Here is a 14,653-nt window from a genome sequence, read left to right as displayed (position 1 = left end):
CACATAAGTTGGCTTGCAGAGAAAAACACAAAAAATCGAATGGTGGATGTTAGAAGACAAAAAATAATGTTTACTTAGAGCAAAAATATAAGAAAAATTAAGATGGAACAAAAGGAAAACCTATTTTAATTTGAAGCGATGTGGCTGGTCTCATTAGAGATACTGCAATTGCAATTCTTACAAAAACAAATGTCATTAAAAATGTAAGGTCGATTAAAAGAAAGCAAAAGTAGCAGTAACAAAAGCTAAAGCAGAGGCATATACAAATGTATACGATCCATTTGACCCCAGGAAGGATGAAAAATATATAAAATAAAAGAATTTGACAAGGAATAACAAACAAGGAAGTTGCTCAAGCATTAAAAAAAAAAGGTAAAGCAGTAGTACCATATAAGATCCCTGAAGAAGTGTTAACAGCTTTAGGGGAAACGGGAATAAGTTAACTAGTAGGATTGTTTAATCGGATAATGTAAGTGGGAAAAATGCTAAACGAATGGAAAAGCAGTATTTTAGTACTTACTTAATCAAAACAAAGGATATGTTCAAGAATGTACAAAATATAGAGCCATAAAACTAGTTAATCACTCCATGAAACTATGGGAGAGTGTCATTAATAGACGAATACGTCAAGAAACCGCAAAATCCAAAAATCAGTTTAGATTTAAGTAATTTTTATATAAGGTAGCTTAAAGGATTAAAGAAACGCTCGTATGGTATTCATTGGTCTTGAGAAAGCGTATGATAGAGTTTGTCAAAATGTTCTAAGATGGTTAGTCGAAAGGTGAACAACATTCACTGGTGCTGAATGTATGTTGATGATGTAATGTTAGTAGAATATACTAAAAGAGAGATTCCAACGAAAATTGGAATAGTGGAGACAAGCTCTCCACAAGTAGGGGAAGTCTGATGTCTAGAAAAATTAGAATGCTGAGATGAATAAATAGAGTGACAAAAAAGAATAAAATTAAAAAAGAGTGCATTAGAGAAAGTCTAGAGGTAACACCAATTGTTCCAACATAAGGGAGCATGGATTAAGATGGTTCAGGCAACCCTCATGGACAAATGATGAAAAAGTACAATAATTGCCAGATAGTATAATGAAATAAATGTTAACAGCACTATTAACGTCAAAAAAAAGTTGTACAAATAACTTACCGTACGTAAGGGTAAAGGTCTTTATAAGCAGAACATTAAAACAAAAGAAATTTTGATATTCAACTTTTATCAAAACAACTATTAACAAAAAACAAAAATTAAAGTTTCTTTTTGATATAACAAACGATATCACTTCACATACAATTTTTAACTTACTCAGTAAGATTGGGAGTACCCAGGTTTTTACTGTTATATTATGAACAAATTTAATGATGAATAATAATTTTTGCATTTAAAATAAAAAGCAAAATGCAGTATCAGAAAAGAAAATGATTATTACTATTTGTTGTAAATACTTTTGTGTTAATTAACCACTTTTAAATTCTTGATGTCATAAACCCTTTAAAAATATATACTCACTGACCTATTTTTCTTTTTTGTTATATTCACTTTTTTATGGTAACGCATACATTACAGAGCACTACCGAGCCAACCCGAGGCAGTGAAGTCCAGCCGCAAACCATTTTTTATAAGTATGTGCTGTCTTTCATTTATTTTCATTTCATTTCGTTTGCTTGTGATATTTCTGTTTAAACAAAAAACTAGTCAAACGGTAGAGGGCTGTTAAAACCTTATTAACACTTTTTACATCCTATACTTTTTATTAAAAAAAGCTTTTATATACATGTCTAGAAAAAAATTATCTTTTAGTTTTTCAGATAATGGTAAGTAAGGTATTATCAAAACATAAAGTATAAAAATAATAATTAATATACACTAAAGTCTGAAAAGCATTACCTAATCTTTAGTTACCGCTAATACTATTTAGGCTTATACATATTACAACAATTTAGGAGGCTCTGTGACTGAGGACTGGCGAACTCCGGTTTAATCTTTGTATTTTATGGGTAAAAGGTTTGAGCCACACTCCAATAAGATATTTGTAAATTCATCAGTATAAAATCGAAAGTGGATATGCGACTTTGAATTAAAATTCCCGAGTAAGTTAAGTCGAATAAGTCCCGAGTATGTTAAGAATATTTATCGAAGCTTTGCACGAAACTGAAAAAGGTATTCTACTAAATGGTTACCGGCTAAACAACATCAGATATGCAGATGACACCATAGTATTTGCGGACGACTTAGAAGACCTACAAGTTCTTATGAACAAAATCACGTATTACAGTCAACAATATGAACTCAATATAAACGTTAAGAAGACTAAGCTTGTGATAATTAGCAAGAAAAGAATAACAGAAGGTCAACTCTACGTCAACCAATCCCCTGTAGAAAGAGTGACGCACTACAACTACCTCGGCAACATAATAAATGAAGAATGAACCAACAACCAGGAGATTAGAGCACGCATCGGAAAAGCTAGATCCACCTTCAATCGGATGGGGGCCTTCTTCAAGAGTCACAACCTCTCTCTGATAAAAAAGTAAAAATGCTGCGATGCTACGTCTTCTCTGTCCTTTTTTATGGTATTGAATCGTGGACCTTGAACAAAGATATGTGCAGAAAACTGGAAGCATTTGAGATGTGGCTATATCGGAGAATGCTTAAGATCCCGTGGACTGATCGAGTCACAAATGAGGAGGTCCTCAGAAGAATGAATAAGAACCGAGGGGTACTGACCACAATCAAATCTCTAAAGTTACAGTTCTTCGGACATATTATGCGAAATTAATCCAGATATGCTCTCCTTCTGCAAGGAAAAATATTTGGAAAACGAGGTCCAGGAAGAAGAAGAACATCTTGGAAAGAACCTCAGATTCTGGTTCAATACAACATCTGTGCAGTTTTTCCACGCTGCTGCAGATAAGATAAAGATTGCCATGATGATCGCCAACATTCGTAACGGATAGGCACATCAAGAAGAAGAAGAAAAGTTAAGTCGATCTATCGATGACTATTATTATCCAGAAGAAAGATGATAACGTTCGCGACTTGATGATACTTATTCTTCTTCTTATTGTTTCGTCTTCTAAAGAAAGTTGAGGATCACTTCTTTAAATGCTTTCATATCTTTTACAACGTAAAATATTTGTTTAACACTGAGGTTAGTTTAATCTCTGATATTCCTCGGCCAAGATTTCTTTTTTCTTCCCTCTACTCTTTCTTACTTGACCCTTATCGGCAGACATTAAGACGTTTATACGAAATGCCTTAGACAAAAAGCTTGAGGTAACACAAGAGCTTTTTTTGTCAGGTCGATGGTATGGTGTGTGAAGGGACTAGGGAGCTGAGCGAGCCGTACCAGTTACCATGGATGAATTAGTCGGTACATTAGATGCACTCAAGACGCATAGGTTCCCCGGACTAGACTATAGGGTCTAGGATGCGTGAAGCACATGAATGCATTGCTTGAAGCATAGATATTTCCTGAGACTCGGAGAACATTAAGGTTGGTATTGCTTCCCAAAACTGGGGAGAAGTATCGCCCATATACCCACTCCCATGCAACGGGAAGTTGCACTACGAAAGGATGCTGCGAGTACGGATCGACGATACGATTGAGAGATCAGGAGGCATATCCCCGAGACAGTTTAAATTCTGCAAGGGGAAGAGCACAATTCACGCAATTTTGAGTGTACTCAGCAAAACATTGGAGAAGAACAGTGCTGGGCGCCTCCGCTGCTCTTTGATGTTAGAAATGTATTCAACACTCTGATACATGTGATGTCGAAATATCTTTACAAGAGACGGATCATGATTGAGAAGGGCACGCTGATTAACGTAACGGCTGGAGTCCCACTGGGATCAGTCTTGAGTCCGACCCTATGGAATCTGGCATATGATGGAATCATGAACTGTAAATATGAAACATGTATATCCTCTTCGCCTTTGCGGATGATCTTGCTATGCTGGTCGTAGCGCGGGAGGAGCCGGATCTCCGATTTCGGGTAAGACATACGGACAAAGCTACTAAAACTGCGAAAGATACCATATTGCAAGCCTAATGTATCATGTATTAAAAGCTATTTCCAAAAACAATTCTACATTAAACAAACATCACAAACAAAAAACTGTAGACATCGTTTTTAACATTTTTTTAAGAACTCGGTCACAACGTGGGCATTTAATGCTTTTTGATGATTACAAAGAGCTATATGCGCTTGAAGAAAGCTTTAACTAATACAATACATGCAACTACTTAAGAGAAGGAAAAACGTATACCACATAATAATCAAGTAAATACGTTATAGCAGATATTCCGGTACCTAAATTAAACTGAAATTATTTGAAGGATCATTCATCTATATAATAAAAAAGAAGTATAAATGGTGATAAATAAACACTTTCTCCTCTAAAAGAAGTTGGTTTTTTAGTTTATCCTACAAATAGGAAATACGAACCAATTTTATTAACCATCCAAATATAATGGGCAGGAGAGTAGACGAAGAGAAGATTCCATTGTAAAGAAATCGACTTAATGCATTTTAGGTTGCACAGGTCTAAACTTTGATTGTCAAAGTTAATTAGTAGAGATGAAGTACACAGCGCAGATAATAGATAATCTCTGAAATATTTAGTGTTACGCTATAAAGGCGCATTTTATTATATATATTATATTCTACTGCAGCTTTTTGCGTATCTACGTCTTGCTTTCCTAAAATATTGTTGCTTAAGTTTAGTGCGGTAGAGTTTAGCTCATGTTCTTCTTGTTTTGCTTATAGTAAAGAATAATCTTGTTTTCTGTCATTCCAATTCTTACTATCCTAATGTTTAGCTTTACCAACTCGTTAGTTAGGCTATCGCTGGATGTTCTCGTGACTTAGACCAGGTCCGAGCAGGTATCTGGCATTTTTTTTTGAAGGGAAGCTTTTATACTGGCGGCGTATTACTTTTTTCTCTATAGGAAAATGCTGAGGTAGGCGACTTAAGAAGGCGTCATAGGTAGCGTCACGAAATAGCAGTTCTTCACATCGATTTACTACTCTCGATCAATTTGTTTCTAATTATCGTATATTCATTCTAAGCAGATTTAAATTGCAAACTGCATGAAAATTAACTAAAAAAACAAAGACAGTAAATAACAAGTAAAAATTAAAAGAATGTCAATAAGAACTGGAACCAAATACCCAAGTAGATGGAGGCCAATAAGCGAAAGAAAAAGAAGAAGCTGGCCAAAAATATCATTCAATTAATGACTTAGCCCAAAAAAAGTATAAGAAGAACAATATTAAATCGTCAGGATTGTCAGTTTATATTTAATATATATTATATATATTATAAAAATGAACATCAATAAGACAAAATTTATGACAAGTTTATTTCCCAGCGAACACCTAATCATCCAAAATCAAGTGGTAGAATTGACAGAAAAGTACATATATCTTAGCCATGAAATCAGAATAGGCAAGGACAACCAGACCTGCGAATTTCAACGACGAATAACACTTACTTGGGCGGCGTATGGTTCACTAAGAGACATCGTTAAGAGCAACATCCCGATAGCTATGAAACGGAAGACATTTGACCAATGCGTTCTTCCTATTATGACATACGGAGCAGAAACTCTCGCGCTCACAAAAACAACAGCACTAAAAATGCGAGTGGCACAAAGGCGCATGGAAAGATCAATTTTCGGCGTGACAAAAAAAGACAAAATAAGGAATCAATACTTAAGGAAAGGAACAGGTATCAGTGATGTCGTCGAACGTATAGCCAAGCTGAAATGGAATTGGTCAGGTCACATAGCGAGACTGAAAGACACAAGATGGACCAGAAAACTAATTGACTGGCGCCCACGAGAAGACAAACGCAGCAGAAGACGACCACCAACACGCTGGATGGACGACATTAGACGAATATCCAAGAAATGGCAACAAGAAGCACAGAACCGTGAATAGTGGCGAAAAATGTGAGAGACCTATGTCCAGCAGTGAACAGAAGAGGTTGCATTATGATGATGATGATTGATTGAATATTTCTTCTGAATTTGACAGGTTCTTCTGAACTTATTAGTAAAACAATATGTAAATTGTCTTAAGAAATAATTATTATAGTGATGAATATGAGTGAACTTTCCAAAAACGTCATATATCCTGTATACATTTTACGCAGAGGCGACTCACAAAGTTACTTTTTAATAACATACCTAATTTAAGTCTTTGATTATACAAAAAAAATCACACGATGGAAACCTTATTTTAATTAAACCATATAAAAAAATATTCTATACAATAAAAATTGTAGCAGTACTCCAGTATTATGTGAATTAATGTGGATAAATCGGATTTTTCACAATTTTAGTTTCGTTCAGATTTATGTCAAAGTAGTAACAACAGTCTACATACTTATATCATTTGGAATTTGGTGTTTGCTGAGGTACGCTGAACTACGGCGTTATTGGTTACTTATTTCTGAAGACGGATGTTACCCTTCAAACGCGCACGCGATAAATTTTTTATATTTCTAATTTAACTTAGCTGCACCGTACTTCGGAGGGCACGTAAAACTGTCAGTCCTGACAGCGTAAGTAGTCTTTAACTCGTGTTTAGGGTGCCTGTGCGAGCTGAAAACCGTGATACTAGACCTGAGCGAGAAAGTTACACTCACTTCTTCTTTAAGTGACTGAATGACTTAAAGAGGTACTTATTGCCATGCCTAATTCGCACTATGCTAGTATTTTAGTCAAGTTGCGAGTAATTTAATAAATAAACGTGTCTGCACAACAAAAAATTAGTCGAGGAGATTAGTAAGTCATTTAGTCGAGTCGATCCATTTTATTCTATTTTTCGGGCACCTTTCACCACGCGTCAGTGCTCACTCGTTCACCGTATAAACAACTCCGAGCCAGTCGAATTCGTCTAGTTCATTAGTTGCTGCAAAAATGCGTTTCTGGTGCGAAGAAATAACTTTACAATTCGTATATAAATTTATTAAAGTATAGAACTGTTTGTAATTTTGTTTTTGCTAGCAGTGATTTCATACTTTTCTGATGTATCAGAATGTAGACTTCTATAGAAGCCATGAAACATAGTAGGAATTTTTCCAGTATCACAAAGCCATAATAAGCCAGTTAACTTCTTCTTATCTATTGGCAAAAGATTTGTGTATACTTTAGATGGAAATTGATCAATACAAGATGGACGTCCCCTTTTTGCTTTTGTTAGATCACACCTGATAGATTCGGAACTTAAATCATACTTAAAAAAATAACATTTGGTGTGTTATATGAAGTACTGATTTCCTTTATTTGACTGATTTTGATCACTCCTTTTCCATTGTCAGTTTTCCAATTTTTATTGCCAACAAGGCTTTTGAAATCTAGGAAGTCTTCTTGTGACATTTCTGTTACATTATATACTTTTCCCACAGTTTTGGCCATTCTTATCAAAGTATCTTTCTGCAATATCTGGAGTAAGTCTATGTAGTCGAACTTTATGTTTTCCACGTTGATCTGATTGTAAAACTCCAGTTTCCTTTCTTTTAGTAAATTTACCCATGTTTGTGAAATACCAAGAGTTTTGAAAAACATATTTTTACAAATTTGGTTTTGTTCACCGCCGAGCTGAAAATGATATTGCCGAGAAAAATTCCTACGAGAGTGTACACCAGCAGAAATAGTACTTTGTTTTTTCTCTATCTGTGTCACATGCTGTACAATAAAGTCCCATTGCCTTGATGATCTTGTTTTTGAAGATCTTAAAGTTCCAAAAGTCTTTAAAAATCTTCTGTCTCATTTCTTGATTCATTTTTGTGTTACACTTAAGTCTGCATGTTTGTTGGCAAGGTTCGCCTATTTTTCTTGCCTTAACCAGTTTTCCCTGTCGATTTGTATGTTCCAACCCACGATCTAGACCAGTTTTAGATTTTACATCAATCCATTCTTCTTCTTTCTTTTCTAGTTTTCTACACACTTTAATTCTAGTATTAGTTTTCCTGTTCTTTTTACACTTACTTATTTGTTCCTCACTTTCCTTCGTATCATCATATGGAATTTTTTTATTATCATCTTCTGAAGGTAAATAATCTGGGTCACTATCTGAGCTTGCATGAAAAGGGTCTTCAGTATCAACTTCAAAATATTCGTTAACTGTATTCGTTCGTTCTGTTTCTGAAAACAAAAGACGATGCATGTTACAGTATGAATCTTTATTTGTTTAAATTAAAACAAACCTATAGATGCTTCGATATTAGTAGATATAACTTCTTTGGTCGTATTTAGGTCCGGGTTATCACAAATTGTTTCTAAAAACGGTATAAATAATTCATGTTTCTATACATATTAAAAATATACTGACCTCTTGAACAATGCGTCTGTCGAGAATCTGTTTCTCGCTTGTTAGTTGTCCTTACTAAATTTACCATGAATTGACTCCCCGAATACATCCTGGATACTTATTTAAATTTATAAAAATGTACCCTCTATTCAAGCGTATTATTTTTGATAGCAATTTATACACTGTACAACTTTTATATGTAAACACCGTTGGTCATGTAGGCGTACCACCGGCGTACTTTACTTAATCTCAAAACGCGAAAACTGTATTAACTCACGAGACAACGGCGCTTCCGTTCGGAATGCCGAGGAAGACTATACTAACTTAAGATAGGATAGTTTTCGTCGGAAAATGTATAGATATATAAGTTAGTACAATATTGAAGTGCAAAATTGGTTGCCTAAACATGGTCAAATTAACTTAGAACTTTATTCGTTGAGAGATATCACGGTAATCTACTTCTTCGGGGGTGTAACTCAAAAACGCCAAAAATTGAGTTAGTACAGTCTTCGTTGGACGAGTCGACATGTGGACTCTACATGAAAAAAGAAAAAGAGAAAGACCTCATTTAGCCTAGAAAGAAGGCATAGAAAAACTTTAGACGGACTTTTACGGATTTTTACTTCTTTAACGCACAGAAACTTTTTCTTAAATTTATATAATTTTATTTTAAGCTAATATTGTTGATTTTCTGCTTGGATATCTCATAAGTAGGTATTGTTGAGCAAATGGTTAATTAGCAAACCTAGATCTCTTATAACTCTGAGATAGCGCGTCATCCTTTTACATAAAATTGACTATTTTTTTGTTTTAATACATAAATTTGCAGAAGTTAATTTTTGTTGCATATTACTGTGTTGTGTCCATGAACACTTTTTTCTTACCTATTTAATATTAAATTCTTAATTAACCTATTGTTCTGCAAAATTATGTTACATACTGAAATATAAATATCAATGTTCGTTTAGTACCTATTTATTAATATTATATGTTTTCTGTTGCACATCTATGTTATATAAATACACGAACTTAGTGTTATACCGTTTCAACATATTTGTTATTATAATATTGTTACGAATTGATTCTAACATAATATTCTGTTTTGTAGATGTGCACCATGACATGTCCGAGTTACCACCGCAAGAATTTTACAGCGGAAATGGAAACCACGCTAGTCGCACAGGAATTTCTTTTCTTCTAGTGACACTAGCGACACTGGCGGCAATGTTTTTAGCTAGTGTTTCATAGAATAGACGAAGTGATCTTTTCGTTTTATAAACGAAGCCACTTTGACTGAGACTTTTACCAATATTGTGATTTGATTTAAGTTTGTATTAGTTAGAAAGTGACATTTACGTTTAGATCATCAAAGTCATTGACGCCAAATAAAAACATATTACAATAATTTTAGTCAAAACATGTAAAAACCTTTTGTTTAAACTCATAAGTTAAACTGTGAAGTACTACAAGGTTAAACTGTCAAGTGGTACAAGTTAAGTTAGAAAATTCATTAAAATGTTTCTCAATTCTCAATATTTAAATGGGTTAACGCTGTAGATTATGTTGCATAATTATAAAATGTCTTGCCTGTATTTTTAGTTGCATACCTTCAGTTAGCTAGAAAATAATCTCATATTATTATTAAACTCTAAAAAATACAGGTAACGCTTTAAATTCGAAAGTTGGGCTTTACAAAAATATTCTCAATCAAGATTCATAAGCAATATTTTAATTAGGAGTGTTTTGCAAAAATTGATCACATTATTTTTCTTCTATGATAATTAAAATGTATATCATACACATATGTAAATCATCTCATCTTCATGTATAAATTACGGTCTCTATACCGTTTACAAAATTAATTTTGTGTCCATTTCAGTAATCATTGTGTAATTATTTATTGTAATATATTTAGAGAAGAATTTTGTACTTATACATTTCCTTAAATATTTCGAAACATAATTTTTGTTCTTATGTTCTATCAAACAATGTTAATATAAAACTTTTATATCACAAGAACAAATTTATACGATGAAGTATGTATTGTTATTCTCAAATTAGCAATAAACCAATAAATTATATTTTCTAATTACCATTGTTTTGTCTAAAATTTAATTTAAAGCCTATAAAGCCTATATAGCCTATAAAGATAGTGACATTAGTAGTTCTGTAAGAAATAAAAGGTAAGTGAAAACCATTAAGTTAAAGATCCAAATGAACAGGTAGGTACCTATTTCTGTTTGGTTATACTAGAAAAACAACCGATTATTTATCTGACAGTTATCAAAGTATCGATTAGAAGTAAATTAAAGTGTTCCTTGGATACTTAAATATTTATCCCTTAAATAATTATTATTATATTAAAACCCTCGACAAAAAAATTTAAAAATAATTTTTTTATTTGTACCTACTTCTTTACTTTGACCCTATTTACTTGAACAACTCCCATATGGAATGCTAACCAAATAAATCATTTTAATTATTCAACGGATAAGCTTTTACCAGCAGGATAAGCAGCTATGCAAACTTCAAAAACCAATGATAATTGGAGATTTCAACGCCAAATTGGGATTCAAACAAGATGAGACAGAATCTACTAGAGGAAACTTCAAATTTGGTGAGAGAAATGATAGAGGTATCTGATATGTAGTAATAATAAATGGTAGATGGCTCAAGTAAACATATAGGTATTTCAAAAGTACGTTTTACAAAACATGTGCATATTGCAAAATTGCTAATTAATTGAATAGGTTATGTCCTAAAATACATAGTGACTTGACAAATGACAGTACCTATCTTAAACTAAACACAGAAATACAAAAGTAACAAAACGCAATTCTTCTTAAGCTGGATTTATAGTTTGACGGACTGTAGACGTAGACGCACTGCAGACGTAACAAACGGACTGTAAAGATTATTTCAATTTATAAATCGACGGAGTGGAATTTTTTCGCATGAGTAGAAACAGTGGCTAGAGTGGCTGACCATGATACTATAATATCCTTTTATTATTTATTATTATTATTTTATAAATTCTTAACGTTCATTGTAACAAATAATCAACAAAATCAAAATTTGATTATATTGATAAACAACTTTACAAAATGGTGGGCGTGCCAGACAGTTCACTTTGGTTGACAGCACAAAATTCTTCCTTTTGATTGGCCAGACGCAAGTAACGCACTGTAAAAGATGAAAGTTGGCGAACTCTTCCGTTGCAGTGCGTTTCACTTACGTTCCGTCATGCGTTTGCGTTCATTTATAAATAAGAGTACACAAAATTCTATGTTGATCTTTTTCCAGTGCGTCTACGTTTACAGTCCGTCAAACTATAAATCCAGCTTTATTCTTAAAACATGAATATCTTACAAATACCTTCCTTTGCCGCCCTAAAACAAATGAAAAATGGGGAAAACACCAGGAGAAGATAAAATTACTTCAGAGATGCTAAAAATGGGAGGCACTGCATTAGAAGAGGCAATGAGAGCATTACTGAATAAATGCCTATTGGAAGGACAAATACCAAAAGCATGAAAAAACGCGGAAGTCATTCTACTCCATAAAAAAGGAGACGCCGCAAATATAGAAGACTACCGACCAATAAGATTGTTGTCACACCTTTACAAACTACTAACCCGAATAATAACAAATAGATTGACAGCTAAGTTAGATGCATACCAACCGGTGGAGCAAGCAGGCTTTCGTATGGGTTTTAGCACTATTGATCACTTGCAAACAATCCGGACAGTTATTGAAAAAACAATAGAGTACAACATACCACTACATCTGGCATTTGTCGATTATCACAAAGCATTTGACAGTATCGAGAAATGGGCTTTCTTAACAGCATTGGACGACGCCAGAGTAGATTCAAGATATGCTGCCCTCCTTAAGAATATATACGATGATGCTACTTTTCACGTAAAAATAGATGATGATCTGGAAACTATGAAAATAGACCTTGGCAAAGGCGTGAGACAGGGTGACACCATCTCACCCAAGTTATTTACTTTGGCATTAGAAAATGTCTTCAAAAAACTAAATTGGGTCGAAAAGGGATTAAAAATAGATCGAGTATATCTTAACCATTTGCGTTTCGCAGACGACATAGAACTAATAAGCACAGATATCCATGAACTAAAATCAATGCTACAAGATTTAAATCACAAATCGAATCAAATAGGATTAAAAATGAATCTCGACAAAACAAAGATATTAGCAACAGCCTAGAAAAAATCACGATAGATAACATCAATGTAGAAAAGGTAGAACAATATATAGATCTAGGACATGCAATTAAAAACGAAAAGGAAAATCAAACCCTAGAAATTAAAAGAAGGACACAATTATCATGGGCTGCTTTTGGGAAGTTGAGCTTCATTTTAAAAGACAGAAAAATCCCAATACACTTAAAACGAAAAACCTATGACACTTGTATACTACCAGTTGCAACTTATGGATTGAAAACTATGGCAATAACAAGAAAAATGGCAGAACAATTAAGAGTAACTCAACGGGCCATGGAGAGGGCCATGTTAAATATAAGCCTCAGAGACAAAATTCCTAACACCGAAATACGTCGAAGAACTAAAGTAACCGACATCATGGAAAAAATAGCGACATTGAGATGGCAATGGGTAGCACATGTAGCAAGACAAGACACCAACAGATGGTCTCATAAAGTGACATTCTGGAGACCTCGAAAAACAAAAAGAAGCGTGGGAAGACCCAAAAAGAGATGGATAGACGATATAACAGCTGTAGCTGGAAAGCAATGGATGAGAATTGCAAAAGATAGGGAAGCGTGAAAACAATTGGAGGAGCCCTATGTCCAACAATGGATGAATGAAGGCTGAAGAAGAAGAAGAAGACCTTCCTTTACAAATTCAATCGTTGAGGTGGTTTAATTTCTCTCTTAGGTATACTACTAGCTAACTTAAGATTATCTTTTGCACCAGATACAGTTTTTAACAAAATTCCATTTTTAACCTCTGAAGTATTTTTATCAGAATTTAAACTATTCTCACTTATTTCTGGAATCAGCCCTAGCTCTGTCTCGGCAGTTATCGATAGATCTTGCTTTGAATCATTTTGTATAATAACCGGAGTTGGCCCAACTACATCTAAACGTTGAGACACATTTTCATTTGGCACAATTGCATCTAAGGGATTAGATATATTCTTTAATATCTGGTTCAAATGTCTTTTTCAAACAATGTTTGGATCTAATAACATACAAAAATAATTTCTATCAACTAAAATCTCATCAATCTCACATCCAACCTGGTTTATTTGGGTTCCTATAATCTCTACACAAGACTTCTTAATTACTACTACTTACCCTACTTCAAAATGTACATCTCTTTTCCCTTTATAATTCTCTTTTTGTTTATTTGCTTTTTCATTAAATTGCACACCTTTTGGTGCTAATAAATCTAAACCTGTTCTTATTTTTGACTTAAAAATAACATTTGATGGAGACAACCATGTTGTAGCATGAACTGAATTTCTTTAAGAAAAAAGATATCGACACAATAATGTATTTAATGAAACATTTTTATTTTTTACTTTTAAAAGGGCTTCTTTAAACCAGATTTAACATATTTTACCGCATTATGCTGGTTGAAAAGCTAGCGAAGTCAAAAATTTTACAGCATTATTAGTTAAAAAATTACAAAAATTTTCAGAAGGTAAACTGACTTCCATTGTCCGTTTCAACAATTCGCGGCAAACCAAATCGGGAAAAATATTCTCTAAAACGATCTAAAGTAGCTTATCAGTAGAACTCATTCTGAAAGCTTCAGGCCACTTAGGCCACTTTTAAAAAGTATCAATAATTATGAGTATCGTTTTCCCCTTTATACGTCCCATAAAATCAGCATGAATTCTTTCATAAAAATAAGACGATAATTAAGTTTTGATTAATTTAGCTTTGGTGGGCTCTGGTTTTAGATGTCCACAGACTTTACAACCATTTACTCTTTGTAAAACGAAATTTTATAGATTGCGAAAATAACAAAAATACCTATAGGAAAAAATCAAAAAAATTTAAACAAAACAGAAGGATGTTTATATCTGAAGACGAGCTTTCTAAGAATAAAAAAACAAAGAAAATGAAGAAAACTATCAGACCAAAATTCGATTTTGATGAAACATCGTCAGAAGATTTTGATGATGACAACCTTTGTAATGATGATTCAAATGATAATATATCCCTACCCACTGTGTTTGCCGATAAGGAGAAATGTTTAATTTGTGGAGAATTTGGAGACACTGAACTTTGGTATCACTGTACACTTTGCTCGAAATGGGCTCATTCTCAATGC

At 33.6% G+C, this 14,653-nt stretch overlaps 1 long non-coding RNA gene across 1 annotated transcript; it reads left to right on the top strand.

Moving 5' to 3' along the window:
• The first annotated feature begins 1,386 nt into the window (after positions 1-1,386).
• Positions 1,387-10,419, top strand: LOC140431816 (uncharacterized). The gene is made up of 2 exons (XR_011949728.1): positions 1,387-1,628; positions 9,436-10,419. It is a non-coding gene; the product is annotated as an uncharacterized lncRNA (long non-coding RNA).
• Positions 10,420-14,653: the final 4,234 nt, after the last annotated feature.

The sequence above is a fragment of the Diabrotica undecimpunctata genome, unplaced genomic scaffold, assembly GCF_040954645.1.
Source record: "Diabrotica undecimpunctata isolate CICGRU unplaced genomic scaffold, icDiaUnde3 ctg00002060.1, whole genome shotgun sequence".
Lineage (NCBI taxonomy): Eukaryota > Metazoa > Arthropoda > Insecta > Coleoptera > Chrysomelidae > Diabrotica > Diabrotica undecimpunctata.
The sequence above is the reverse complement of the archived record's forward strand: the minus strand, read 5'-3'. Positions and strand labels throughout refer to the sequence as shown.